The 22,449-nt window shown below is 34.9% G+C and overlaps 1 pseudogene; it reads right to left on the reverse strand.

Annotated features, from left to right (window-relative positions):
- LOC128779823 (large ribosomal subunit protein eL22 pseudogene) overlaps positions 1 to 19,809 on the reverse strand; it is a 45,217-nt pseudogene extending 25,408 nt beyond the window's left edge.
- Positions 19,810 to 22,449: the final 2,640 nt, after the last annotated feature.

The raw sequence follows: 22,449 nt of genomic DNA on the forward strand, positions 1-22,449 counted from the left end.
AGAACATCACACAAGTCTGCATTGAGAAACATACTACAACACACCTAAAATTCCTGCGAACAGTGAAATTCTTCAAAAGCAAGGCGAGTCTCAGAAACAGGCGCCACAGCTGACAGGAGCCTGAAGATTCGTGATGGCTAAATGTAACGTGGTAAAGTGAATGGAATTCTGGAACATAAAATACTAGGTGAAAACTAAAAATAAAAAAATAAACACACTAGGACAACTGTAATACCAAAAGATATATTGCAGTACCAGGGTTAAGTAAATGAATAGAATATCATAACATTGATATTTAAGGTTTTCCCAAAGGTTTAGGAAGGTAAGGTGTATTTTGAATGAGAGTTTCCTATTTAAAGATGGTGAGGTGAGCACACAGAATTTACCTTCTCCTCTGAAAAGCCATTGGATAAGAGTATAGACTAAGAAATGCAAATATATTCACCAAAAAAAACAATGTCCAAGGGACAGATTCTCTCTGAACTATTTTCACAAATCTTTCAAAGAGTATAGACAGTTTCAATGATGCTGATATTACAGATACCTCAGAACTGAAAAAGCCACAACGCAGAAACACATGGAAGAATTTTGAGAGTGAACCATTATTCTCCTACTGAAAAGACGAAAGAAAGTAGAGTCAGAAGTGATTGATTTGAAAAGCTGTCTTCAAAATAGCCATATGGTTTGATCACCCTTATGCTACTTTCTTCATGCCTGCTGCCCAGTGGCACAATATTTCCCGATCTGAAGACAAATCAAAGACCCTTCAGGTAAACTTTCCTAGAAGAGCTAGAGTTCTCAGAGTGAGACTTGGCATCACCAGACAAAAACCCAGTGTGCTGGGCTATGGCTGACTTGGGCTGAAGATGTGAGAAAGCCCACATTCTCACCTCTTGTCTGTTTACCATAAATTTTGAATTACTAGTGCAAATACAATAGCCACTTACAATAAAACTGCAATGCCCAATCATAAAAGGCTAGTAGAAGCAGAGAAAACTTATTGATAAAAGTCAATCTCAAATTTTATTCATAAATAACCATGAGTGGAGCCAAAAAGAGATAGATATAGGATACTAAGAAAAGCTTTGGAAAATGCCAACTGTGAAAAGAAGACAAATGAGTAGAAAGAACATGATTTCACAAAATTCATAAATATGTTGCTGAAATTAAAAAAAATGTTATAGGAAAAAATGATAGCATTTTCACATTTCCCAGGATAATTTCCTTAAAATGAGGCGGGGAAAGGGAAAAAAAAATCCAGGAAGATCCACATACAACAAATAGGTATTTAAGGAAGAAAATGAGGGAGAGTAGAGTATGGAAGGAAGAAAATAATTTAAAAATTAATTAAATTTTACCACAGCTTGAGAAAGAGCTAATCATGTGTTAGATAGCATGGATAAGTCATATTCTACCTAGACATGTTTAGGTGAAATTTCTGAACACAAGGGCTAAAGAGAGCATCCCAAAAATTATCCTGAGAGAGAGCACAAAGGAACACAACTTAGGTCTATGTCAGTTCTCATCAGAAGCACTAACACTAAATCAAGCAAAGTCTTAGTAATCTAAGAGAAAATAGTATTGAGCATGGAAACATACCAATTAAGTGTGAGAACAAAGTACAGTCATTATAGGCAGGCAAGGACTCAAAATATTTTTCTCAAATATACACTGTGTAAGAATTAGTTTAGAATAAATCCCAACAAAATGAAAAGAAAAACTGAGAGAGAGAGAGAGTGAAAGAGAACTTAATTGGTATGTCATTTGTATTATTTGAATTCATAATATATCGAGCATTATTTTGAGGTGGCTGGTGAAGGATGGGGGTGGAAGAAAAATTAAGGGGGTCACTAATTTCCTTCTTCAAATATCAATGTGTACCATGTAGTTAAGAAAGCAGAAGCTAAACACATAGTGTTTAAAATTGAAAGTAGAACTGGGTGTGATATCTACTCTCAGGTCTTTTTGAATATGGCCTTTTATAGAAAATCGAGATACTCAATTGCACAGCCCCTTAATAATTAACTTTGGAAACATGGGGCCAAAACTTTCGGATCATGATTGACATTTTATATTAAACAGACATATCCAAGATTAAATTTTATATTTTTATTGATATCAAATATAGAAGATTTGAATTCCAAGCAAGTTTGCTGCTTTGAGCAATGTCTCAGACTCAGATCTATGTTTTCCTAAAAAACACTCTTCTAGCTACTTCTGGCCAAAAGACTCTATAATTCCACATTAAAGAAGTTTTACGAGTTCATGATAGTGTTACTGCGCCACCTTGGTGATTGTGTGCCAGTCTGCGACTTTATATATTTCTAACCACAAGTAACCAAGTTAACTGATGAAAGTTAAAAAAGTGGATGTATAAACTGGGATATAATACAAATTATATACATTATATATTATGTGAAATATGTAAGGTAAATATGACAGATGGAAATAAAAATTATTCCCTCCATAGAATGCTCTATAACTTAATGAGGTTAATCCAGTTTTCTAATAATAAAGCCTTAAGAGAAATAAAGTCTGATGGTCTAAGAAACCACACACCATATTCTAGTATTTGGGGGCATAATTATTCTTTTTGTGAACATAACATTTTGACCATTGTTCTGAGTCCTGTTACAGTAACAAGGGATACTTTGGGCAGAGCACTTTGGAGGAATTCACATATCTCTGAAATATTCTTTTCCAAGATATCCAAAACAGAACTCCTTTAAAAACACATATGGGATATATTAAAAAGTAGGTCTCTATACTAATCTTTATGTATTCTAATTTTAGAACACTGATTTAAAACTGTGTTTAAAATCCTGATTTCATAACTGTCCCTTTGAAATAGTTAAATTATATTTTAGCTCTCAGAAACCCCAAAGTGATTGTGTTATAAGCATTTTTCCTCTAACTCTGTGCATCTAGGTCTCACTTGCAAAGCTGTTCTCTTATAAGTCTGTTGTGGGAAAATATTCTCTGGACTCAGTCATGTTTTCACAGAAGCAAAGTAAACTGATAACCAGTTTAACACCTCTCTTAACTATGTTTACAAACACTTTATTACGACAAACACATATTTATTTGAAAATAAAGATATGCTCTCCAAAAATGATTTGAAAAATTACTCTCAAGAGAAAGAGAGTGGTTTTAAACAGCTGTTTGCTTTGTTTATGTTCTCTGTTGTCAATCCTACTGTACATGTTTACCTTCAAAGTGTCTATGCAATATGAAATCTAGTTTGGTTTAGTTAGCCCGGTCTTAATGAAACCCTTGGTAACTGAACTTAGCAAAATGTGTTTGGGATGTGCAGTCTGATAATGCCACATGTACACCAAGAGAATGTGAAGACAGCGGTTACTCACAGAAGGAGACTCTCTGGGGAGAACAAGGGAAACCCCTGAGTAGGTCGGAAAACGGCGTGAGAACAGTGAGAGGAGGCCAACTTGGCTGCTGGGAATGATCTGCTTGCACAGGATGGGTCGCTTTGAGGGTTGGGTGCTTTGCACTTCAGGCACCAGCAGGGCAGCACTCGAGCTTTCTTATCAGTTTGCCTGAATTGGGAGCAGAAGGGGAAGAGGAAAGGTTGGGGCTTAAAAGCTATCAGCCAACAAGCGTCTTTATTACAGCAGGAGAAGAGACACTTGCGTTTCCCGGCGTCTGGGGACAAAGGCCCTATCTCATTAGCAGTTATGGTTCTGATCTAATTTTCACAATTCTGCATATTACAGTTATGTTTATTGAAAAATAGGAATTCGGCTTCCTACTCAAGGAAGCCAGATATGATCAGGTCTATTTTATTATATTCCACTCACCAAAATTCATTTGTTCTTGTCGTTCGTTTTTTTGTGCCGCCATACCAGGAAAGAATTCCAGACACGGACAGATGAACCTAATACATCTAGGCTGTATTTTAGTCTTTATCTCTTTAAAGAGATAATTACCAATTGTGGAAGCAGGCTACTGGGAACACGATACTTCGTAGGTCCCAGAAGAGAATCTTTACCAAAATTATACAACTTACTCAGATGCTATTGTATCTAAAATTCTAACATTGGATATCCATATAGTAGATAAATAAATTACTGGTCCATCAGAATATCATATTACCAAATGAATATATCTTCTTGTCAATTATATTCACCAAGGGGACCTATCATTATATATTTTATTGTTGTATTTCAATTTATTACTGAATTGATGTTATTTCAATTCACGTACTGCCTGAGGTTAAGATGTAGGATTTAGTTACATTTATTAGGGTTTTAATAAACAACTAAAACTAATCCTTACTTTCCTTTTTTAAAAAAAATTACTGCTGACAGATGCAATAGAGATGAGATATGAAGTCAGTGCCCCTCAATGTGAGTTTATTAGTGATTTGCTTCTTTCACTGTAACTGGTGCCAATCAGCAGTGAAAAGTGGCAGAGGTTTGGAGATACAGAGTAAAATGAAGGAAAACAACAGTGAGTTGCCAAATAAAAGTGAATCAATTTCTGTGTGCTGGGTGGGTTTACTTTGACTCTGAGTCTGCGTATTCAAGCACTTGCAGAATGGGAAAGAGCAACTTTTCCTCAAACAACCCTTTAGAAGCCCCGAGCATGTAGAGTGTAAAAGAATATGAATTTTTAAGGAGAATTTTTGGCCTAATATTAGTGAACTCAATTTTCTCTCAGTGCCTAAATTAATTAATACATTATTTTTATAGAGCACCGAGGTAGTTTCAGAATTCCAAATAAACTCTGTCAAGTGCTCCTAACTTTTGTGTTCAAGATAACATTGAGATACTGGGTAATTAGATACTATTTTTCTTATTTCTCAGTCCCTTGTTGTTAAGTTCTCTCTTTTTGAATTGTTTGAAAAACCCATGAGAATATACATGTTCAAAATATGTAAATCTCACAGGTTTGGCCAAAAATTAGTTTTTCCACAGTAAGACTTCAGGAACATGAACTTGTTGCCACTTAATCCTTTAAAAATGACTTTTACTCTTTTATTCCCAAGATGATTGAGATCACTGTTATATATTTCCAATTTTATTTCTCAGTTGGGGATGTTAAAACTTGGATGTTCTCTGGCATACAACATTTTATATCTCACAATATACTCAAAAGTATAAAGACTGTTACTTTTTTCCTATTCAATTGCTAAAACATATAATAAATTAAATTGATAAATGTCAATATTAGACCTCATTTCAATGTTATCTCTTTGTTAATCCTCAAATTTTTGCTTATCAAATAAAAGAAATGTTGTCACTTGGCAAATGGCAGGATTACCCCAGAGTCCAGCAGGAAAAAGTTCTAGTAGGTCATTGTATCTTCTAGTTGATATATTTAAAACTCTAAGTATTTGTAAGTCCACTTAATTGCTTACAATAGTTTATTTTTTAATGATTTTATTTATTTACTTTTAGAGAGGGGAAAGGAGGGAGAAAGCAAGGGAGAGAAACATCGGTGTGTGGTTGCCTCTCACACACCCACTACTGGGGACCTGGCCAGCAACCCAGGCATGTGCCCTGACTGGGAATTGATCCAGCCACCGTTTGGTTTGCAGGCCAGTACTCAATCCACTGAGCCACACCAGCCAGGGCTACAATAGTTTCTTACAAATGTATAAGGCAGATAATTTCAGTATATCCTTGCTTTAATAATTTCTTGCTATTACATACTTTCATTGAGATGTATGCTTAGCACTTGATTATCGTAAATGATTTACCCTCTTTGTTAGCTTACATACATTATATAATTTGGAAAAACTCTATTTCTAATACAAATGAAAAACAAATGCCTGGTCTGTCTTAAGACTATATATAGATGAGTTCATTTAATCTTCACAAGTATTCTATCATGTGGATATTTTTATTATCCCCTCTAAAAATATATAGGCTAAAAAATTAAGAGCCATGACTAGTGAGGTTCAGTTGTTTGGACGTAGTTCCACAGGACAAAGGGCCGCAGGTTTGATTCCTGGTCAGGGCACATGCCTGGGTTGTGGGTTCACCCCCCTGTCAGGGCACATGTGAGAGACAACTAATTTTTCTCACTTTGATGTTTCTCTCCCTTTCTCCTTCATTTTCCTTCTCTCTAAAAATAAAAAGAAATATATTTTTTAAAGTTAAGATATAATTTGGTACCTAAAATGAGTACAAATTTTAAAACCTATATGTTAAGCCTACTGAATATGAAAGATAGAACAATACTAGTGAATAGACAATTGGTGTCTATTTTATGTGGAGGCAAAGCATTTCATCAAACTGTTACTGCTATACATTGCCTCTCAGAATGTAGGCTGAGGGAAGCTGTAGTACTAAAATTGATCCATCAGAATATCATATTATAAAATGAATATACCATCTTGTTGGCAATTATAATCACCAATAGTGACTATCATATTTTACGATAGGGCTATCAAATCTATGATAGTGTATGGATATTATGTGTATATATATGTTTGTGTGTATACACATACACACACATATAGAATGTGTAGATTTACCATCATTTTCAAACAAGTCTTCCAAGAGACATATATAATCCCAAACTAGAATTGATCAATCTGAAGTCGGGGATTAAAGAAAATAATGTTTCCTAAAAAAGTCAATCTCTGCCTATAACCTGCTGTCCAAATTAACTTGGAGTCCCAAAATTAGACCTTTGCAGGGTTTAAATTCCAAGTTTTGAAACCTAAACTGAAGGTAACGAATGCCTCAATATGAGAAAAAACCTTAGCTTTAGGATTTTTTTAAGTGTCTCACATTAATATTTTTACCAAGCAGATGTAGATTGAGAGTATTGCCTTTGGACAAAAGGTTATTGTTTTGAAATACTTCAAAGCAGTGGCCATTGAACTAAACTAAGACTAATGGAAGAGAAGAATACATAAAATAATAAAATAAAAAAATAGAAACAGAAACAAAACAAAACAAATCCTCAGGCTTAAAAGCTGTGCCTAAACATTGATTGGCTACGGTTATGAAGTATTGGAAGGAACTGCAATGGCAAAATAAACAAATGGGAAACAAACAAACAGCAAGACACTGTTAATTGCCTACCCAATAAATGCCCTAACTCTTCTTTATTAATAAAACCCCAATTTTGTAAAGGGTGACTCTGAGCCCAGCTTAAGAAAATATGTCTTAAATTTATATAACTCAGTTGTGTCTTAATAAGCATGATCATATCTTCCTAGTACAGTATAAAAATGAGTTTAATGAGATGAAATTTTAAAGCTGGACAACACATAAGAAAAATGTATCATTTGACTGTGTCTAGGTAATTTGGAACACAATGCTACCAACAGGGAGGCCAACTGTGTCTGTGCATCTGTGTATGTGTGTTTTAAATTCTGGGAGGAATGCGATTTTCTGAAATTTTCACCAGCTGTTTCTCAGAATCCAACTTTTATTATATAACTATTATTCTCATTCAATAAAGGACGTGCACATCTCCATTTCTGTAGAATGCCACTAACTTGCTGTTAGCCTGTTTTCAATATTTGATTTTGGGTCTGTAGAGTACAAATGATAATTACTGGTATAAATTTGGATGATAAGAAATGACAGGGAACTCTGGGTTCTAGGTACTTAGAAGGATGTGTGCTCTCTTTTCTAACCTATAGCTTTGATTAAGATATCAAAATTAACGGGCAGTTGTATTAATTTTTAATTGCTAGGTAGCAAATTACTGTAAGTTTATATCTTGAAAAACTCTCAGTTTCTGTGGTTAGGTGTTTGGGTACTTATTAGTGGATCTCTAATTAGGGTGTCACCAGGATTAAAGGGGCTGGAGTCCCATCTGAGGCCTGAGTCCTCTTCCAAACTCAGTGGTTATTGGCAGAATTCAGTTCTTTATGGTTGTATACTGAGACTCTCAAGTCCTAGAGGCCACCTAATGTTCCTGGCCAGGTGGCCCTCTCTGTCTCATAGCTGTTTGTTTCTCCAAAGCCAATAACGATTGTTCAGTTCATTGCATTTTCTGACTTCTTGTCTCTGATATCTAGATCCTTTTATAGAACACCCAACTGATTTGGTCAGACTCACCCAAGATAATCTTTCATTAATTAATGTAAAGTCACTCCATTACAAATCTTAATTACCTCTGTAAAATCCACTCACCTTTGCCATATAAGGTGACCACAGGAGAGATATCCCATCATATTTACACATCCCACCTACCCTCAGTAGGAGGAGATAACATGGGGCATATACATCACATCAAAATATCGGGGGTTATGATTCTGCCTACCACAGCACTAAACTAAACCAGCAAAGCAATCTGAGCTCTCACATCATTAGTAACATGGGTCAGCACCCATTTGGGATAAGAGGTTATCTCAGCAAAATGCCTGGGAGAATCTCTTGACCATTGCAGCGATATCACCCAAATAAATTGGATCTAGCCCTGCGGGCACCTGCACATGCACACTTAAGTCTTGCATGAGCAAATGGTTGACCATGCTCTTCTCAATGAACGTTCCATAAAGCAATGAAGTATCAGTTCCTAAAAGGATGTGACGATGTGATGTGTTCCACCTAATCATCTCTCATGAAGTGGGAGATAGTGAAGTGAGTTTGTTTAAAGAACCACTTAGAAATAGAAATTAGATCTTGTGATATACATGAGGTGAGTGCTCAGAACTATGCTCCCAGACACCTGGGACTGAGTGGCTCTCCTGTTGCATTGCACGAATGGGCCCTTTTCAGAGCAATCTTTGGTAATGAAAACTTAGCAGGTTGTGTAAGATTTAGCATAACCTTTTGAACAGGTATTGTATATGTGAACATGTCAGGCATCTTTTCAGAAATAAAACCAAAGTGTCTTCCATAGAATGCTGGTATGTGTAACTGCAAGATAAAACAAACAAATAAAAAAAACAAAAAAATAATAATAAATGGGTTTTTTATTCAAATTGTGAAGAAGAGATACAATTTAATAATAGGGTGGAACTTCCACAGGGGCAACTTTTCTCCATGTACCCAAATCTCTATGAGTTTTACAATAATTTAGAAGTCTGTTAAAATACTAATAGATGGGCCCATTCCAGACAAATTTAATTAAAAAAGTTTTAGGATAGGACCCACACATCTGTGCCTTTTAAAATCTCTTCAGGTGATTAAAATGTGCAAACAGGTTTGGGGCCAACTTGTTCAACTTATTTTTATTATTTTCTTTGATTCAAATGAATCTATTTTTATTCCTAGACCTTGTTTTGTTTCCAAGATATCTGTGTCTAGCTTGATACCCATAACAAACTACCTCGATCATAGTAGCATTATCGTAATTCTTAAAGTCAGGCAATGCACCTCTTCCAATATTACTCTCTCTTTTTTATAGTTGTGTTGGCTATTCTATATTTTTAATATTTCCACATGAATTTTAAGGCAGGTAGTTGGTATCAACAACAACAACAAAAATGCCTGCTCTGGCCAGGTTCAGTCCCCAAGGGATTGCATGTTCGATCCCCAGTCAGGGCACATGCCTAGGTTGTGGGAGAGTCCCAGCTGGGGCGAATTCAGGAGGTAGCCCACTGATGTTTCTCTCTCTTGCTCACTCTCTCTCTCACCCTCCCTCTCTCTTCAGGTGAGAATTTTTTTAAAAAATGCCTGCTAAAGACACAAAAGCAGAAGAAAAATAATTTTAAAAAATGCCTGCTAGAGTTCTGTTTGGGATTACACCAAATCTATTTGGAAAACATTAACATATTTATAACAATAACTCTGCAGACACATGATTAAAGTATACTATTGCATTTATTAAAGACTCATTTCTCTCAGTAATGTCATAAATATATTATACTGTGGTCAGTCCAGAAAGTATCCATCCATGTAATATAAAAAGTAGAGATATTTATTGAAGAAGATACAAGATGCAAGAAACATTGTACACAAGACAATGATGCTTCAGTCCCCTTCCAAGTAGGCACCTTGGTACCTGACACAGTTCTCCCAGTCACCATCAGCTCCCTGTCTTATTTTCCGGAATCTCTCATCAATGGTCTGAAATCTCTTCCTTTCAAAGGTGATTGTAGTTTTGAGAAAAGCCAGAAGTCACAGGGCACCAAATCTGGGCTGTAGGGGACTGAGTCACCTGTGTGATTTGATGTTTCATCACAAAACTCTACACAAGATGCATGAGCAGATGCATTGTTGTGATGAAGCTGCCAATCACCAGTTGCCCATAGCTGTAGCCTTCTGAATCATCTGAATAGTTTCCTCAGAGGAATGTTCAAGCTTAATGCAAAATTTGATGCAGATTCATTGCTCTACTTTCTCAGTTATTTTTTAATGTGACGGCCACACAGTACACATGCTCTCTCAGTGACATCTTCTGCACTCACTGACTAGTACAGTGAAGTTGTCAGTGTTCGTTCACTAATGCACATTCCAGTCTACTCTGGCTGCCAGGTTACATCAATGTCACACAAACTGTTCTCACTATATTAACAATGGTTGGACATTTTCTGGAAAGACCTTGTTGTGTGTGTGTGTATATATAATATATATACATATATATAATATATACACATACATATATGAGTAATATATGTATTAGTATATTAGCTTTGGGAATTCAAGCCCTGCACATCTATTGGCAGATTGAATCCTGTTAAGTTACATTCATATTTTAGCCCTGGCTGGTGTAGCTCAGTGGAGGGAGGGCCTGCCAACCAAAGAGTTGCCAGTTCAATTCTCAGTTAGGGTACATGCCTGGGTTGCAGGCCAGATCCCCAGCAAGGGGCGTGTGAGAGGCCACCACACATTGATGTTTCTCTCCCTCTCTTTCTCCTTCCCTTCCCTTCTCTCTAAAACTAAATAAATAAAATCTTTAAAAAATTATATTTTAAAATATTTGTAAATATTATTATTTAAATTTCTAATTAATCTTTGGTAAATTATAGACCTTAAAATTGATTTTTATATTACTGGTCTTTTATCCTGTAACTTGGACAAATTCATCTTTTGATTATACTATTTTTTTTAAGATTACATTTGATTTTATATATAAACAATTAGGTTGTGAATAAAGGCAGTTTTACTTTTTCCTATAAATCTAGATGTTTTTTATTCTTATTCTTGCCTTATTTCATTAGCTGGAATCTCTAATACAATGTTTAAAAAAATCAATGAGCATGCACTTCCTTGTCTTATTCCTGAATCTTATTGGGAAGAGATTCAGTCCTTTTCCACAAAGTATGATGTTAGCTGTAAGTTTTACACAGGTACCCTTTATCATTTTGGAAAAATCTCTTTCTATTCCTTCTGTGCTGAGAATTCGTTAGCTGTCAATATTGAATTTTTCAACACTATTTCAGCAGGTATTGAGATAATAAGAGGTTTTTTTCTTTCTTTCCTTTGATATGGCCTACTACAATGATTGATTTATTATAATTAAAGAAACTTGGCATTTCTTTATTAAACTTTACTTTAGTCATGATATGTTATTTTTTTAAACATACTGATAGATCCAATATGCTAAAAAAAATCCCTAAGAATTTTTAAACTTATGTTCATGAAGGCTATTAGACTTAGTTTTCTTTTATTGTAATATGTTTATTAAATTTGGATATCGAAGTGGTGCAGGCCTCATATAATGATTTAAGAATTACTCCCTTCTCTTAAATTTTCTGGAGGAGTTTATATAGAATTGTTTTTATTTACTTTTTAATGTTTAGTAGAGTTTGGCTTTGTATCTATATGCGGCTGGAGTTTTCTTTGTAGAGAAAGTTTTAATTAAATATCAATTTTGTTAATAGGTATATGGACATTTATGCCTTCTATTTCTTCTTGGGAGCCCTTAAAGGTTTGTGTCTTCCAAGAAATTTGCCCTTTTCATCTCAGTTCTAGAATAGTTATTTGTAACACTGTTTAATTATTATGTTAATATCTGAAAAGTCTGTAGTGATGTCTTTTCTCTCATTGTTCACATTGGTACCTTGCAACCCTTTCTGAAGAAAGAATTGTTGCAGTGCATTAGAGTTGATTAATTTGGCTTTCAAAGTTTGGATTCTGCGATATCTTTTGTCTATCCTGTACTTTTAAATGCAAACCCCAGTTAGTTATAACTTTTAGAAAAAAATTAGTACTCATTAAAAATGTTCAGAGGAAACAAGAAAGAATAATATTTACACAAAGATCAGTTTTCTGGTAATTTAAAATTATCTGTTACCAGAGACATTCACCTAGAATTTGTGTTTGAGTGCTTTGTTTGTTAAAAATTTCAAAATATATTTTATTAATTTAAAAAGATCAAACTGTGAAACAACTATCAAAAGACCTTATTGTATAAATGAAAACCTATTGTAATGTGATATTACAATATTCTCCTCTGGAGTATATAATTGAACCTATAATAATTTTATAGCCCAAGTAACATAAATCTTATCTTAAAAATTTTATAGTTACCGTTATTTCTTTTGACTACTGTTATTGTCTTTCATATCCATATTCAAAAGTCAAGAGTTTGTTATCCATTTTTATGAAACAAAGACTTAGTTTTAGGATATTAGGAGTATTTGGACTTAGAGTTATTTCACAATGTGTAAAATTTACTTACATTGAGTTATAGAGTCTAAAATTTAGACAGTTGATTGTGATTTTCCAGCAATTTATTTTTGGGGTATGGCCATGAATGAATAAGCTCTAGCTTTTAATATACTTTCAATTTAAGATGCACAATGGAATTAATTAAGAAACCAATACTAAGAGTATCCTTTTCCATTTTCTACAGTTAACAGGCTGGGTCAGTAAGTGGCAGACATAGTGGCCACAAAGTATTAAGATTTCTCTCAAGAATCAGATGGACAATCTCAACATACTGAGGGAAGGTTGTTTCCTACTTGGTTGACAGCATAATTCACCCTAATAACAATGCTACCGTTTTCTGTAGACAAAATTCCCACGCATAGTAATTAGTGTGTGGGGGGGTGCTACGCTTTTTTAATTGGTGTCTTATCGTAAGCCCCATCCCTATGCCTGTTAGGAAAATTTATAGTCCATAGCAGCCAGTCTTACAGTAATAAATTAAAATTTAGACCACAATATGAGTAAGAGATGAAAATACAAACAAAACCCTCACTTGTTAATCATTGAGAAATCTTTGTCATTTTAGAGCTCTATATTCATGCTATAGCTGACCTAAGAAGTAAGAGAGTGATAATTCAGCATTATAGAGTGAACTGTTCTTAATAAGGTTAATTTAAGAAGTGAGAAGGGGGAAGAGGATTCTGCAAAACAACTCATTTAGCACAGAGACGAACCTGAATTTAGCCACCGACCCTAATTAGACTGCCGATTTTTTTCCCTGGTGTTCCTGCTGCCTGGGACTGGACTTGCCAAGGTTCTTTTTTTAGGAAAGATCTCAGATAATTTGTTTACATCTATGCTCCAATGCTTTATTCCTGCTGACAATCAGAACTCTTCAAGGGAAACTTGGAAATGCCAAATGGCCATAGGAGTGGCTGCATGTAAAGTCAGTCAGACGAGATAACTCTCCCTTTAGAGCTGGGTCATTAGGAACAGCCCTGAGGAACCAGATAAAGACAAATTGTCTTCATTAAAAATTATCTTCAGCTCTGAGTGAAAATACGAGTTTATATTAAATTCATCACACTAGCTGGAACCTGCTTTTTAACTTCAGTAAAAGCATTGGTATTTCCCAAGGCAGACATTTGCTAAAAGATATGGTTACAAACCTCCTTTAGTCCTTGATTTTCTCCTAGGGAGGTGTAAGAAATATCCAGTTTTGTCTTGTTTGGGTTTGCTTTCCAAGAAAAATCATGATCTTTTGTGTAGCCTACTCTAGCAAAATCAAAAGTCACTTTCAGCTCTCCTTTTTAGAATGATTTCCTAGACTAATGATGTCTTTTGTTTTGAGTCTGTTGGTTTGGGATCTTCTTGGCAGGTAATTTGTTACTTGTAAAAACTGTTACAGGTAAGTTTTGTTTGGGGGCAGGTGCTTTCCAAATGTTTGCTGGTGACGGATGCACGGATGCACGGGGAGGACTCCTGAGGGTCACCCACCTGTATTTCAACAGGAAGGCACCACATGCCCAAACTGATCAGTAATCTCAAGGTTTGAAAGTCTTGATTGTTCACTCTGTATGTGCAAGAAATAACTGAAACATACTTGGGGTGAATGACCATTTCTTCATTTAAATATAGAAAGAAGAACTGATTAGGACAGTGCCTGAAGCACTCCCCAAAGTAATGTTGTAAGCAGGACAAAGGCATCCAAGTTGAGAGCTTTTCTTTTACTGAAGAGATCAGTGGTTTCAGGGAAGAGTTTGTGCTGCCAACTGAATAAATATTTGGTGAGAAAAGGTAAAAAGAAGTGTTTCTTTTTTATTCAGGGGGAGCACTTAGAATATTTAGTACCCATAAAATAAATAGCATTTTCCCATTTCCCTTTTGAAATCTAAAATAGAGAAATGTGTGGGGTAAAATTTGTAGGCAAATATTAATTTCTTCATATATTAGAAATACATTTTCATATTTATTTAGAAAATTCAAACCAATTTATGGCAGTATTTGATTCATGTGTTTTTTTATTTGATTTGGTGACTACTTTTATTTTATTTTTAAAGAGGTTTTATTTCTTGTCTTTATACCTTAAAGATTTTATTTTTAGAGAGGGTAAGGGAGGGAGAAAGAGAGGGAGAGAAACATCAATGTGTGGTTGACTCTCACGTGCCCTGTACTGGGGACCTGGCCCCCAACCCAGGCTGTTCCCCTGACTGGGAATTGAACCAGTGACCCTTTGGTTCACAGGCCTGTGCTCAATCCACTGAGCTACACCAGCCAGGGCTGGTGACTACTTCTAGAATCCTACTTTTTGCTTTTAATAGAAGAGACTCTATCAATTTTAGAATCTACTATCTCATTTTGAAAGATGAGAAAGACCTATAAACTTAGTGTAAAATAATTAAATATCACATGTTGAAGTGAATGTAGACTCATTTGGTGCACCTTTTTTACCATGAATTTGTCAATTGTTTAATTCAGATAAGAAAATCACCCTAAATTTGTTAAAATTAATATAAGAAAAACTGGAACTTAATAGGAATTAAAATAAATTCAGGAAAAAAATAGCTTCTCTAGTTAAAGGTATAAGAATACTGTTATAGTGGGTTTGCACCTGAGTCATTCAATGCGTTCAAATTCTAATAAGCAAGAAAAATCATTACATTTTCTTGTCTAAAATATTTGATGGCTTTTAGACAGTGCATATACTGAAGTGTTTAACCAAGGAAACCTAATTACCTCCTCAAATTATGTGGCTTAGAGCCACATTATAGAAAATACCTGGGAGCTTGTTAGAAATCCAGAATTTCAGGCCTGCATTCAGACCTACTAAATCAGCATTTGCACTTTTACAAAATCCCCAAATGGTTACTAAAAGCAGCAAAATTTGAGAACTGCAAATCAAACTATTTATCTGATAAATCTAAAAAACAGTAAAGATAATTTTTAACATATAGTGAATGTTTACTATGTTCCAAAAATTGTTTGAAAACATACATATACAATTATCAGTTATTTAATCCTGGAAATGAACATATAAAGTTGTTGCTGTCCTTATTCTATCATTATTTCTAAAGAGACGCAGCTAGTAGCCATGAGGGAGAGTTCCCATTAAGGGAACCTGAATCAGAGCTTACATAATCACCATATGATACTGGCTCCTTATTACTGCAACTCAAAGGAATATGATATTTTTTTTTAAGAAAAATGTCACTTAACACTGTATTATTCAGGACATATTGACTGAGCACCTATTATGTAGGGGGCATTATTATAGCCTCCAAGGATGCAGAACTGAATAACGTGGATAAAGTTTCTATATCCCTGCGGTTAACTTTTTTAGCATGGGAGAGTTATTTATAATAATGACAAAGACAACTTTCTTAGGACTGTGAGGGTCAACTCTAATATTGCCCCAGGGTCCCCAATACCTGGTGTTTACAACCCTTGTGTGCTTTTCCATTTGAGAGTTGATGGCACCTGTAACTTGCTTCTAGTCAACAGAATATGACAAAAGTGTATGTGATTACGTGATGCAGTATTGTTACGCATCCTGCCAGCAGAGGTTCTCTTACTGGCTTTCAACAATGGCCATGCTGTGAGCTGCCTAAGGAGTACATGGCCAGGAGTTAAAGACAATCTCTGACCAATAGCCAGCAAGAAACGGGGCTCTCGATCAAATAGCCTGCAAGGAAGTGAAATTTTACAATAACCGCATGAGTTTTTCAGCATATCCTCCTGTAGTCAGTCCTCAGATAAAGCCCTTAACTGCAGGCTTGTCAAAGACCCAGCTAAGCCTTGTCCAGATCAGGACCAGCAGAAACTGTGAGATAAGTGTGCGTTGCATCAAGCCACTAAATTTAAGATAATTGATTTAGCAATAGGTAATTTAAACATCGTCTCATTACAAATAAAATTTACTTGGTATCATTTCATATAGATCTTTTATTTTTCTTTCAATGAGCATTTATTATCAATAGTGTCATTCACTACTCTCATTACCAATATATTGAATTATCATCAAAGAAGGACAGTTTCTTACCATGAATCAACATCTAAACAAATATTTAAAAAATACCCAGAAAATATAATTACACATATTAAAATGTTAAGTCAAATTCAATCTTTTTGAGATATTTAGTAAATTTAATCAAATTATATTAGTCAAATTAGATATTTGTTCTAGAAATAAAGTTCTATATACTTCTCAAATATTTTCTAATCCTTATACCATATAGTTGAGCTCAGCAAAATGATTTATAAAGTGTAAAACTTAAGGTTCCCTTACAGATTATTAAGATTAATATTTAAAACTGCTTTTTCTGATAAGCTTTAGAATTTCTAATAGTAACATTTGTAACTTATTTTTATTTAGTCATAATTCCTATTTTATCAAGGATAAGGTTGTAATTATAACTTGACACTGTTGCCTAAAATTGTCTCTTCATGTTTTAATTCAGTATTATTCAGTAGTTTATCATTTACAACTGACATTCAAAGACTAGCTATGTGCCTTATCTCTGTTCTTCACTGACGGAAGTGAGTAAATTACTTAATGCTGGAGAGTTGATCCTCCAAGGTCAGTATTACCAACACAAATAACTCAGTAAACAATATTTGGTATTAATAAATATACTGTGTTTAACTGATATTAAAAATAGTTTAATAAATTCTTAAATGACCTCTGTCAAAACACAAACAATCTATGTTCTCTTTACTGCCTTATTCCCATGTTAGAGTTAAAGGAACAATCCTACTCTACTAAACTCCAGAGAGAGAGAGTGAGAGAGAGAGAGAGAGAGAGAGAGAGAGAGAGAGAGAGAGAGAATGGCTTCTTGCTTAGAAACTCAAAAATGACAATACAGTTGATAATATTAAAACTCAGCAGATCTTTGAGTAGCTAAATTAGCAGTTATTAAAAGCACATAGTTAAGTAATGGATCTATTACTTCCTTTTGTCAAGTACAAGGGTGCAAAATTTAAAAGGAAAAAATAATTAAAAGAGATAATGTTCTATATAATGACATTAAGTCTGCCACTCCAAGTTGTGGCCTACAGACTAGCCGCATGAGTATCGCTTGGGAGCCTGTATAAAAATATAGAGTCTTAAGTGTCATCCCACAGTTGCAAAAATCAGAATTTGCTTTTTAACAAGATCTCCAGGGAACTAGTATGCAAATTATAGTTTGAAAGGCATGTACAAAAATTAATAACTATCAAGAGATATGGCAGTAAGAAAAATGTTTCACACCTCTTTATGAGTTTCATTTGTACTGTCATGAAAAAATATTTTTTGTTCTTAAGAGATATATATTTGTGTTAAAGGTAGGAATAGAATAAAATTTTCCCCAAAAGAGATTAACTTAGCAGAGTTCTACCTAAGAAAGAAGATAGCCCTCCTAGCAAGGATCATAGTCCAAACACCACCCAGTGAGGTTGGAAACTGGTATATTCGTAAGTTAATAGAGGATATATAATTTTTTTTATTCTGGCAGCTCCAGATACCAGGTTCCAGCTACGTACAATTACTGGAAGTCCAAAGCGGAGTGGTGAACAGTAGGGTACTAATTAATGCAGAGATACATTTTAATAGAAGACTTCCAGAATGGCATTCTGAAGAGTTCCACAGACTGCTCCTCAGGAAACCAAACATGACATTATATATAGTATGTCTATACATATATATACACACATACACACACATATACTGCACACACATTATATACATTTACATGTAGAATGGGTAAGTAGGTTTCATTCAGTGGCCCAAACCGGGCATTCAACTACTGTTTACGCCTCTCTGTCACTAGCTTTATATCCAGAATATATCCGAATTACATTTATTTATTTTAATATCCAACGATACCTTCCTAGTTCACATCACTATGACTACTGCAGCAGTATTATATTTTGTGTAGCTACTCTTTTCCCTAACAACCAAGATATGTTTTATAGAACATAAAGTATATCATGTTATGCTAAGCTTAAAATCTTCAGTTTCTTCCCTTTGGATTTTAGGCAAGAGTTATCATGTTTGTCCTTTCCATGGATGACATATAATGCATGGACAGATGACATATAATATGGATTCCATATATTATCTGGCATCTGTCCACTGCCTAATATCGTCCACTTGCACTCTCCTATAGGCTTATTATAATTCAGCCCAAATACTTTTATCTATCTCAGTTCCTCCACTACATCAAGTTCATCTCTCTTTATGGTCTTCATATAGGTGTATAAATCTGCATTAAAAGATTTCACTAGTAGGCTCTTAGGATGAAAGAAAAAGAAGCAGCAAAATAGCAATCAGTAAGATCATTACACCCCTGCCATGTGCTTGTTATATAATCCAGTTTCCCATGACATAAGTGTCAAAATTCTCAGACTGTTTGGAGGGAGGAGGCTTTCTGTACATAGTTCAGATAATAGAAAATATCTCGATCTAGTTAGTGTATTCAAAACAGAACTGTACTATGTTGAGTCTGTCTTTCTGGGCCCATAAATTATCTCCCTTCATTTCTTATTTGTGTCTAGATTATTCTTTTAATCTACTATTTTATTTCCTTTTTCTTCATTTGTGGTAAAAGAGAACTGCCTCACATTGTATAAAACATTCGATGAAGTAAATCTGAAAGATGAAGTTGATTTCTGATTCTCACTTGCATATTTGAGGGAGGAAGTAATTGAGAGTCACACTATGAATCAACAGTCCCTCCCTAGTCTGATCTGATATGGACGGGTGGGCAGAATTATACATAAAACCAATATTGGAGCCAAGTTTCTCCCTCCCAGGGAAGTTTTTATAGAAGGGGTATCATGTATTTGTTCAATATACCAAAAATAACTTATCAACCTCTTTAAATATAGTTTAAACATATATTTTAGAGTTATATACCACTCTACGGTCATATAATCAACTTTTGACTATAGAAGGCCACTTACTGGGAAATAATATAATTGGAAAATTTGCAGTTAAGACTGTCAGTGCCAAGTGCTCAAGAACACTTGAGTTTAAGTGGAAGCACATGACAAAAGCCGCTATACAGTTCTGCACTAACACAAGCCCTGCTTCAGCATCTATGGCATATTTTTCCTCTATTTGTACACTTGTTCTGTCCATTCTCAAGAGGCTGTATCTCACATTTTCCCTGTGGTTACTGTTCTTGTCAATGACCTTAAAACTGCCCAAACCCAACTTTGCTTCTAACGTACAACACGGTTTTGAAGATTTCCTCGTGCTTTCGAAGTGCATCTCTCCTTTAGGATACTCCTGGTGCTTCTGCATGGCCAGTTCACAGACTTGCCTGGACATGTGAAACAGGCGAAACACACAAGAGATTCTGTTCAAGGTACACATGCATCCCTTACACTCTAATTTTTGCTGACATCTCTGGACTTTTCTGCCTTTTTTTCATGCCTATCAAAGTCCTTCTTTAAAACTTAAAAATTACTGCTTTAGCAACATCTTCTGAAAACTTGAACTTAGGACATAATTGCTACTTTTTTGTAATCTCACAAAGCATTTTTTATTGAACTTATGTCAAAGGTTTTCTTCACAGATGGTCTGAGACTTCAGATGAATGTGTACCAGTCTTGTCTCCTCCACATCACTATTTCCTGGCCAGGAGAAAATGTTTTGGTTTTCTTATAACCACCTTACATAATACAGTACCTGTTAAAAGACAGGCACTTAGCCAATGTTTAGTGTGTGAATAAGTTGCTTCAGTTATCATTTTTCTTACTTTAACTGAAGCATAAAATAAAGGAGTTGCAATATGAGACTGTACTCATACAGATTTGGAAACTTGGTAGTGAAGAACCTTATTCATCTAAGAAGACAATTTGACATTTGAAAAATTGGAATCTTTTTAAAGAAAACCCTTCAATTTCCTTTTTTTAAGTAAGATGACCACATGCTAAAATAATAGTTTATTTCATTTACTAGATATTTTGGAAAGGGTGGCCATGTAATAAATTTTACATATGGAAAAATGTAGCTTGTGAAACAAAAACCTTCATGTCTTCAGGAGGACAAGTTGTGAACAAAATCCTAAATTCAGTAACAAATGACAGGTTTTGTGGATAGGAAGCAGCATTATCTGTAATACATTTTGAATTCAATAAATCTTGACTTTTTTTTCTGTATGATCTATGTATTTTGACAGTAGAAAATGTGGCCTCAATAATTACACTGTCGGGATGGAAGCTGGCAAGAATGACAGGTAGTCATTCTCGGTTCAATTCCGAATTAACAGAGCGGTAGCTAGTACCTATCAAACGGTGATGTATAAGCCAATGACCTCAGGCCAAGATCACCTAAGTATTCTACAATCTCTAGATGTTCTAAGTGTGTTTGTGTGGGGGAGGGAGTAATAGCAGTGAGAACACATTTAAAAACTGTCATTTATGGAGCAGTGTGTGTAGCCAATGTACTAGCATTGTGTCATTTACCTTGCACAGTAGCCTTGAACAATTGGCTTATTATCTCAATTGTTACTGAAAAATCTGAAGTTCTGAAAGTAAAGTGAAGTAACAGATATCCTGTAACAGTACCCAATAGAGCTGGGATTCAAACCCAGGCCTGTCTGATTCAGAAATTAATAATTTTAGTCATTATGCCTCTGTTATTTTCTGAAAGAAAATGAAATCATACAACAGAGTTGTCTTCATTCTTGCTTTAATTTTAGCATTGATTATTCATAACTGCAAATACTTGTCAGTGTTATTGGTTTATTTGCACACATTTGTTTATACTTTTAGAAAAAGGGGGAAATAGATGGGGATAGAGCGTCTATCTTGTATGAATCTCTTACAAATAGTTCTTTAAATTAAACAAAAACAATTGGGATGATATTTTTAAAAATCATGAAATAAATGAGATTTGTGGTAGATTTATATTATATAAATTTAGCCAAGTGTAAATTGTGTTTGCCAAAATGTCCTTCTCCGCAGAGTCCAGAGTAAGTCTAGACCATATTTTGTGTGAAATTTAGAAGGCAGAGGTGAAACAGCTTTATTCTTATTGCACTTGTCAGGACTGAGAAAAGCACTGGGTGCTGTTGTGCTCGTGTTTAGGTTGCTTATCTGCTATCTCACTTCATTTGCTGCGGCAGCAGCTGGCCCTGCAACTAAACCAGCTGTTGTCCGTCTCCGGGATCAGGTGTGCATTTAGCTCCCTCAGAAAGACAGCCAGATTCTCCTAAAAGGCACTTGCATATCCAGGCTGTGGGCTTGGGGGGGGTGAAACTGATGAGGATTCTCTTCATTCTCGAAGTACCGATTTGTCCTTTCTTGTCCATCTTTTTTTTCCCATGACCTATCTGCTTACTTCAGACTGCCACAAACACGAAAGAAATGGCCACAGATTGTTTGCGTGCTTTCCACAATTATCTGATTCAGATCTGTATAGTAAATTTCTTATTGTATAAAAATTCTCATGGTCTTTCCCATGTATTTTGCCATGTATAATATGCACTATTTTGCCCAAATTTTTGAGGGAAAAATAAGGATGCACATTCTACATGGGTAGTACCTGAAATACCTGGTATTTTGTAATTATTTGTTACATAAAATTTCTTGTTTCATAATATGCTCAAAAATAAATGCTAAAATTCCTTTATAATATAAAATCTAAGTATCTAAATATAAATAAATAAAAGTTGAATTAAAAATTAAATTGAAAGGGCTTTTTTTCCCTGAAAGTTTGGACCAAAAACATGGGTGCGCATTATACACGGCAAAATGCTGTACTCCGGTCAACCTTGAGTGATTCTGCGCCTTTGACAGGAAACCTTGCAAATCCCATGACATGGTCAGGAGTAGTCAACCTATCAACTGCTGTGTGGCTGACAAAAGGTAAGCAGATATGTGGCCTTATATAAAATGTGCCAATGTAAAAAATAAGTTTAAAAATAGAATTTCAGCT

This window comes from Desmodus rotundus, chromosome 13 (genome assembly GCF_022682495.2).
Source record: "Desmodus rotundus isolate HL8 chromosome 13, HLdesRot8A.1, whole genome shotgun sequence".
In the NCBI taxonomy this organism is placed as follows: domain Eukaryota; kingdom Metazoa; phylum Chordata; class Mammalia; order Chiroptera; family Phyllostomidae; genus Desmodus; species Desmodus rotundus.